Raw genomic sequence first — 8,792 nt, 5'->3', positions numbered from 1 at the left:
GTGGAAGTAGCCCACCACCTTCCTGCATTTCAAAATAAGCTGGCTGGTACTGACGGCACAGTCACAGGGATCTCTGTCCTACTCCAAGGCATCCCTGACTACAAGATGGAACTTGCGTGCCACACAGTGGATGCTAACCAAGTTGGCATCACGGACTGTCTTGACTACATTGGCCCCATTGTTGGTGACCACGAACCAGCAGATGATCTCACCCCGCCCAATGAGCCACCCCTGCACTATGCAGTTCATGATCACCATGATCTCCCTTGCCTTGTGGGACTCATTCATCACCTCTGCTTGAAGGAGAATCCACCAATACCCTGACTGATTGGACCAGTGCCCTGTGAGGGAGAGGTAGGCATGTTCTCCACCCTGGCTGCTTTGGATGTCTAAGGTGAAGTGCAAGGCTACCTCAAGTGCTCCCTGCATGCCTCATAAAGGGAGGGCACCACCATCCTCCTAAAGATGGTACATGCAGGCACTTGGTACAATGGGGCCATGAGCGCCATGAGCCTGCTGAACCCTAGATGCTTAACAAAGGAGAAGGGCTGGTCATCCACAGCAAGCATCTCCCCAGTGCTCTGGGTGACCTTGCTTGCCTTTGGAACGTGCTCCCCTTTGTCTCCACCTTTACCCCACTAGTCCAGAATGGCCTGCTTCTGCTTCTTGGGGATGGGGGCTTTGGAGTGAGAGGGGGACTTCTTTTTGGGCACGCTCCCACTGGTGCCTGACTGAGGAGGAACAAAGGGCAAGGGGGTGCTGCCTCCTGAGATGCAGCAGCATCACCACGGTGGTGAAGTGTTTCACATCCTTGACCAGCTGATCTGCCTTCAGGAGTGCTGGCAGGTAGCATACCTGGGATCATCTGCCACCTCACAGCGATCCCACCCCACACTACCCTGGGTTCTGGGTTGAGAGAGGGGATCCTGCCTTACCCCCCTTCTCACCAGGCAGAGGCACAACAACAGGAGAAGCTGAGCCACATGCCCCCACAACATCCTCTGAAGTGCCTTCCAGAGAAGGAGACCTGCCTCTAGGGAAACTTTGAGGGATGTGGAGCAAAAACACAGATTCCCCCTCCTTCCCCAGAATTTCCTTTGCTATGGCCCTGCTTGTGCCCCTCACCACCCCACCACAGTCCTACTGGTGCCCCTCAGTCCCCTCCCACAGCCCCTTGGCCCTGCTCATGCCCCTCACTTCCCTCCTGCCAGCACCCCCGGTCCTGCTCGTGTCCCTCACTCCCCCCATTGGCCCCCTAGCCCTGCTCATGCCCCTCGCCCCCCACCCACAGCCCCTGCCTGCCCCAACTCTGCCAGAGGGGGCCCCCACTGCCAAGGCTATGGGACCAGGGACCTGGGTCTGCAGCCACCTGCCCCCAGCAGAAGGCAGCGGCTGCTGCCACAGAGCAGAGCACAGAGCCAGCTCCCCCTCTCCCCCCGCCACTGCCTGCTGCCTGCCTGCAGGTTCAGACAGATGGAGTCAGCTCCCCATGGCTGCACACACTCCCGGGGATAGGGGAGACCTGCGCCCCCGCCCCAGGTCTTTGCACAGGGCAGGGGTGGAGCAGGTGCATGCTCGGGCTACCACCCTGCTGGCCCCTCCTGGGGCCTCCGCAGCCTGTAGGTGCGACCTGGCACTGCAGGGTAGAGCACAGCCGCACAGGAAAGCTGCTTTCCACTGCGAGCTCTGCACTGCCTGAGCAACATGTCTTCTGCACACACAGCAGCAGTGAGGGCCACAACCCTGCACCGCTGCCCGTGCTGCCCCCATGCGTGCAGGGTACGCATCGCCAGAGCAGCGCAGAGGGAGACCCCTGAGCGCCTCCTCCCACTCCCTCCCAGTCCCTGCAGGCTGGAACTCTGCCAGCCTGCAGAGGGCTTACTGCAAAACTGCAAAATCTACAGGTTTCTCTGCTAAAGTGAGAAATCCATGGTTTGCTCCTGTAAGGGGGAAAATCTGCATTTTACTCCATTTTTTCCCTGGGAAATGGAAAACCTGGATCCCTAGTCATTAGTTGGGAATGCTTGAAGCCAGCTCCAAGGCCTGTGGTGAGGATAATGGAGGAGCAGCCAGAACAAACTGGCAAGTTAGGAGGCAAACTTCTGGAGCTCAGTGGTATAATGGCATTTTTCAAAATGTTTTGAAGAAAAACACTGAACAGAAGTAAGTATTATTACTTATTGATTCTTATGGGTGGCTTTAATATTGTACAAAAGCTTGAATGTACTTGGCAAGCAGACACATACATTATGATGCATTAAGAAAGCATTATGGTTTGATACCTTTACCAGCTGGACACAGTGGCACACTAATGGGTGACGTAGAATTCTGCAGATTGAACAGATTTTAAATGGAAAAAATCAAGAAATTCCCCTGTCACTCTGCTTTCTTACGGATTGCATGCAATGCTAATATTGATAACTTAACATAGAAGGTGAGCAAATTCCAATTCTTTATGGGAATTAGGAAATAGAACATCTTAACTGTTATACATTGCCTAAGACACCCATGGCACTGCATTAATGTAGTGTGTTTCATTTCCTGGATTTAAACTAAAAATCCAGAAAACTGTGACTGACAGCAATTGTCAGTCATGTACTTGCTTATCTCAGTGTACTGTATCTAATTTCTCCTGTCTTGAAGATACACTAACACAGGCCTCCAAAGACCACTGGTGTCAGGGAATTTCTCTATTACAGGCAAGCTCTGAAGAAATGGGTGGACTAATTCAGCCTTGAACTGAAACCATATATGATCCCAACAAGCAAGTCTGACATGTTCTGTCTAGTAAAGAACAGTAATATACATATGCACAAGTTGGGATATGAGTGCTTGTGTATTATTTTCCAAGCGAATATTTGTTTCCATCAGGGAGGGACTGGAAAGGCAAAGCAGAGCTATTTGATTTAGTTTGATTAACATTTCAGGCCACACACTCCCAGGCAAAGTGAAATGAGTGTCCTCATGCATCGAAGTGGAAGCAGCCATATATTCGTGTCTCTGTCATAAATACAGCACCGGTAACAGGCTTATCCCAGAAGGGTTTCACTCTCCTAAGCTATGCAAGTGGTTTCTAAATGAAAGCCAGAGCCTGAAGTCAGCACTCACAGACAACCAGGCACCCAGTCTCATTCCAGCTAAACTCAAGCACTAATGACTGTACAGGCCAGCTTGGAGTCAGATTTGAAGTCGGAGTCAGAATAGGAAGGAGAAGTAGCTGTGTTATGTCTAAGAGAAAGGGATAGCTAAGGCATGGATAATCATGCTGTTGATCAACAAAAAACCCAAATTGCTGATGGACAGGTGGAGGGATCTAGAAACAAACAGATATGATGACACATACGAAGGGGGTGCCAGCCAGAACTGGAAGTGTAGTGTAGACGACTGAGTTCTGGAAACCGGTAGAGCAGGGGTAGGCAATTATTTCGGGCAGAGGGCCGCTTACGCAGTTTTGGCAAGCTGTCGAGGGCTGCATGGGTAGCCCCACCCCTTGACAGGTGCCCCGCCCCCTGATCACCATCTTGGGACCAATGTCTTAGAGCCAGCACTGGTGGGGCCCAGAGCAGAGTGCAGGCTGGCAGGGGTCTGTGGAGCTGGGCTGGGCTGTACCAGCAGGGAGAGCGGGGAGCTGGCCTGGCTCCATGGACCCTGTACCTCTGCTGCCCTGCTCTGGGCCATGCTGGCACTGGCCCTGGGACCCCGGTGTGGGCCCTGTGCTCCCACGCCCACTCACTCCCAGTGCCCCCCCAGTGCCGTGGTACAGGCAGGGGGCAGCACAGAGCCCTGATCCCCTGCTCAGCAGCAGGGAAGGAGCTGGCGCGGAGTTCACACAAGCTCCGGGCGGGCAGCAGCAGCAAACACTGCCTGGCACAGCAAGCAGGGGGGCTGCAGCTGCTGCCCCCATGCACAGCCCTGATGGGCAAGCCCGGAACTGGTGCGGGGCCCAGGTTGGCAGGAGGGGCACATTACAAGCTGGTGCTGAGTAAGGGAGAAAAGTGACCCCTTGCCCACTCCGTGGCCAGCACCCTGCACTGCAGTCACTCACAGCCCGCATGGGGCTGCCTGTGCCTGCTCAGAGTTGCGAGCGGCTGCAGCAGGGGCACTGACCACAGTGTGGGGGGGGCGCCGCTTCTTCCCATACTCCGGACCAGCTCCTTCCCTGCCCTTCCCCACTTACCTGAGGTTCCCGCGGGGGGGTAACGATGTGGTTCCAGGCCAGAAGCCCCTGCTGGGGCTTCCAGCTGTGGGAGCAGGGCCGGGCAGGTCCTGCTGTTGCAGGAGCCTGCTGAGGATTCCCCTGGGTCCTACTGCCCCTGGTTCCCATCATTTTTGACAGGAACCAAGGACAAATAAATTTTAATTTTCAAAAAAAATTTTAGGGGCCCCGTGGGCCAGATAGAATGGCCTCATGGGCCAGATCCAGCCCTCAGGTGATATTTTGCCCACCCCACGATAAAATGTCTGGAATTGTATCCTGGATTTTGTGATCCAAAAGTTGATCGCTTTATCACAGAGGCCTCTCTGACCAGCCATGAACTCATAGAATGATAGAAAGTTAGGGTTAAAAAGTACCTCAGGGGGTCATCTAATCCAACCCCCTGCTCAAAGCAGGACCATCCCAAACTAATCATTCCAGCTGAAGCTTTGTCTAGCCTAGTCTTAAAAACCTCCAGGGATGGAGATTCCACCACCACTTTGGGTATCCTGCCCCAGTGTTTTACTACCTTCCTAGTGAGAAAATTCTTCCTAATTTCTAACCTAAACTTCCCTTGCTGCAACTTGAGCCCATTGCTCCTTGTTCTGTCATCTGCCACCACTGAGAACAGTCCAGCTACATCCTCTTTCAAACCCCACTTCAGATAGTTGAAGGCTGCTATTAAATCACCCCTCAGCCTTCTCTTCTCTAGGTTAAATAAGCCCAGTTCCCTCAGTCTTTCCTCGTAAGTCATGTGCCCCAGCCCCCTCACCATTTTTGTCACCCTCCACCGCACTGTCTCCAATTTGTCCACATCCTTTCTGTAGTGGGGGGTCCAAAACTAAACACAGTACTCCAGATGTGGCTTCACCAGTGCTGAATAGAGGGGAATAATCACTTCTCAGCACACCTACCAATGCAGCCCAGTATGCCGTTAACCTTCTTGGCAACAAGAGCACACTGCTGGCTCATACTCACCAAAGTGCCCACTGTAACCCCCAGGTCTTTTTCTGCAGAGCTGCTGCCCAGCCAGTCAGTCCCCAGCCTGCACCGGTGCATGGGATTATTCCGTCCTAAGTGCAGGGCTTTGCACTTGTCCTTGTTGGACCCCATGAGATTTCTTTTGGCCCAATCCTCCAATTTGTCTAAGTCACTCGGAATCCTAGCCCTACCCTTCAGCATATCCACTACTCCCCACAGCTTAGTATTATCTGCAAACGTGCTGAGGATGCACTCTGTGCCATCTTCCAGGTTGTTGATGAGCAACTGTTGCAACTTCCTGAGTTTTAGGGACCCCTCAGCTCCATATGGCACATTTCCTTCAGGACATGACAAAAATACTATTGGGTAGAATGGCAGACCTCCAGGCAATGTTAAACACCTCCACTGTTCTTTATATCCCTCTCAGGCAAAGAAGGGCAGGACCCCTAGGATGTGCTCCAGGAAGTATGGAGTTGGTATCTGCAGATCCTGCAGGTATCCTGCCTTTTCCATCAATGCCTGACAGAATTGCATGCAGTTTTTAAATTACTTCTCTTGCCCTGGGGTATTCCGAAAAGAAAGGGTACGTTCTACAGAAACACTGGGGAACATGCTTGATAACAGCATATTTAAGAATGGACCTTAGTTGCATTCCACACTAAGTCATAAATCATGAGTGAAATCATGAATCGTGAGTGAAATTTCTCCCTAAACAGAGGGCTATGGCCTAGGCAAACTTAGATCTTGCTGAAACCCTACTGAGCATCAAGGTGCTGCAGAAACCCTTGTGTTGGGCCCTTTACAGAGAGGTAAATCATCTCACCTTCAGTGAACTGAGCATTTGTTATGGTGTCTGTATCAAGAATTCGAGGAGGAGGAAAAACAAACCAACTCCCTGAGCCATCCTTCTGGATGTGACAACCTCAAGAATTTCAGTTTCATATTGCAAAGCCAATTGCAAAGCAAAAAATGAAAGGGAAGGGATAAGTGAAGTTTACCTGCAGGATTAGGTTACAAAAAAACTGGAAGAGAGGAGAAAAAATGACAAAAAGGCTGGATGAAGTCTCCAAGTGCATTGGCTGTGTTTGGGTGGCTCTTTCACTGGCCAGGATAGAAAGCAGGAAGAGTAAAGAAAGCATGTCACCAGTAAAAAGAGCATTTTCAAAGTCATTTGGGTGGTTGGATATCAGATTCACTCATATCCAAGTTCATGAGAACTAGAGCTGTGGAGTTTAAATGTAACTTTCCTTAGAACAAGAGATGACATGGGCTGCTCAGTTGCTTCCCTATACAGTTAATACCAACCCACCCAACTAATACCACTTCTCAGAATCTGCTGTCATTTATCATCTGGTCACTCATTGTCAGCTGCTGCTCCAGGGAGGACCTGGCTTCGGCTCTCAGTCCCTTAGAGACCTAGGTGCTGCCAGATCATCTGGGAGGAGCTTGGCAGAGAGAAGATTGCATTGCAGCTATTTAGACTATGGGTAATCAACATAAAATAGCTCTCTGGGCTTTAACCCCTTCACACCACCAGTGAAGTGCTGTATGTCCCAATGACGCACAGTTCAGTGTCATGGAGAGCATGACACGGTAAGGAGGGAGACAGGCCCCACTCCTTAACAGTGTTTCTGTCTTCACCACTAATGTATAATGATCCTTAATACTAATACAAGGACTTGTATTTTTACGTGGAAAATAAATACCTGATCCTGATCTTACATCACTCACTTCTGTGCACTTACTTCTGATGTATGGGAGTCAGGTACTCAACCCTCACACCACCCCTTTGAGGAACTATCAGGCCTATTTTACAGATAAGGAAACTGAAGCCCAAGGAGAATAAAGGACTTGACTAAGATGATGGTGGAAGAGTCTGATACTTGTAGACAAGAACAAGTGCTGTTCAGTTCTGTCACCTAGTCGTGATTAAACCATGCCTGAGTCTAGACCTCAAGCAAGCTTAGCACTTACAATAGCACACATCATTTGTACATTGGCCACAACACTATGGCCAGCACCTTATTAACCAACCTGACTTTTCACAGTCCTGTTCTAACACAGAAAAACCTGTAGCCAAGAAAAGGTGATGCAACTCCCCCCAGTATTAATGAGCATCATTGCTGTAGATATGTAGACCCAATCAAGAGAACAACCAATCCAAACCCTCATGTTTCCCTAGAAACAACCTGGATCAAAAATTGTGTGTGTGAAACATTTATCTGCCACTTTTCTTCATGAATTTTAGCCACTTTTATGTAGGTAGCTCCCTGCAGTTATACAAAGGTGTTTTATTAAATCTAAAGAAAGAAAGTACAAAAAGAAATTCATACTTCTACTTTGAACTGGAAGGATTGCCTTGTGCCACAGGATGCTTTTACAGTATTTCCAGACAGGTATGGATGTGCTGAAAAAAATCTCCAAGGACAGCTGAATTTGGGGCGATTCACAAGCCCTGTTTTGTAGACCCCTAAAGGAGAGAACAGGCACTCCTGCCTTATGTGCTACACAATCATAGTTATTACTATGGCTTCTTCTTAATGCTACTAATATCAGGGATCTTGCAACGTTAGGTGATGTATGAACAGACAGTTCCTGAACAAGAAACTGACTTTACCTGCTACAAATAACCATACTTTGGCCTCCTGTCTAAGGGTCTCAAAGCACTTTCCAGATACAATTGCATCCTGACACTCAGGCTTCTGTGAGGCAAGTGAGTGCTAAAATCACCGTTTTATACATGGTGAAAATGAGGGAAGCTGAAGTGGCCAAAGTCAAGCAACAAAATCAGTGGAAGAGCCAGAAATAGAAGTCTGATCTCCCGCCCAAGCTCCCTCTTAAGCCTCTCTCAAGGCTACTCTAATAATGATTACTGCAGGGCTCAGCTGCCGGAGGAACACATGTGGCTCTAGTTAGCAATAATGGCAGCTCCCTGTGCTTTGACAGCAGAGCAGACCTCCACATTGTATTCCAGAGTGCGTGGATGTTTGCAAAGTGTTTTTACACGCTACCTGGGGCAATCGTCCATAAATGGGAAGTCAAGAGCTATCAACTGCTTTCCTAGATGCCTGTGATATGTGCCGAGAAAGCAGGCTGCACAACAAATCCACTGACCAGGATTATATTTCTATGTAGGCAGCGCACTTGTTTATTGTCAGAAGGGCTCAGGCTTTTCAAAGCATTTTCTTTGGGGATGATGCACCTGGTGCTAAGGCTTATCTGTGGTTCAAGTGTTATCAGGATAGTCCTGAGGCTAGAAGTTTTCTTTCTATAGGGAACAGGGCAGGCAGGAGCATCCTACCAATGCACCACAACTCACCGCTACCAGGGCTGAGAATGCAGTTCAGGCAACTCAGCTTTGGCCTGTCTGCTGAGATGACTAACTAGTTCTGGTCATTTGTGCCACACAGACGCCTACCCCTCCCAGAACATACAAACTTAGGAAAGTAGGGCTGGCAGGCACCTCACTAGGTCATGTGCAAGGCAGGATCATCCCTGACTAAACTATTCCAGCCAAGTGTTTATCAACCTGCTCTTGAAAGCATCTAAGGATGGAGAGTCCATAATTTCTCTAAGTAGCCTGTTCCATTGCTTGACCTAGTCAGAGAGCTCCTCC

This window comes from Gavialis gangeticus, unplaced genomic scaffold, assembly GCF_001723915.1.
Source record: "Gavialis gangeticus isolate Ggan-Ray unplaced genomic scaffold, GavGan_comp1, whole genome shotgun sequence".
NCBI classification, from domain to species: Eukaryota; Metazoa; Chordata; order Crocodylia; family Gavialidae; genus Gavialis; species Gavialis gangeticus.
This window is presented reverse-complemented; position numbering follows the sequence as displayed.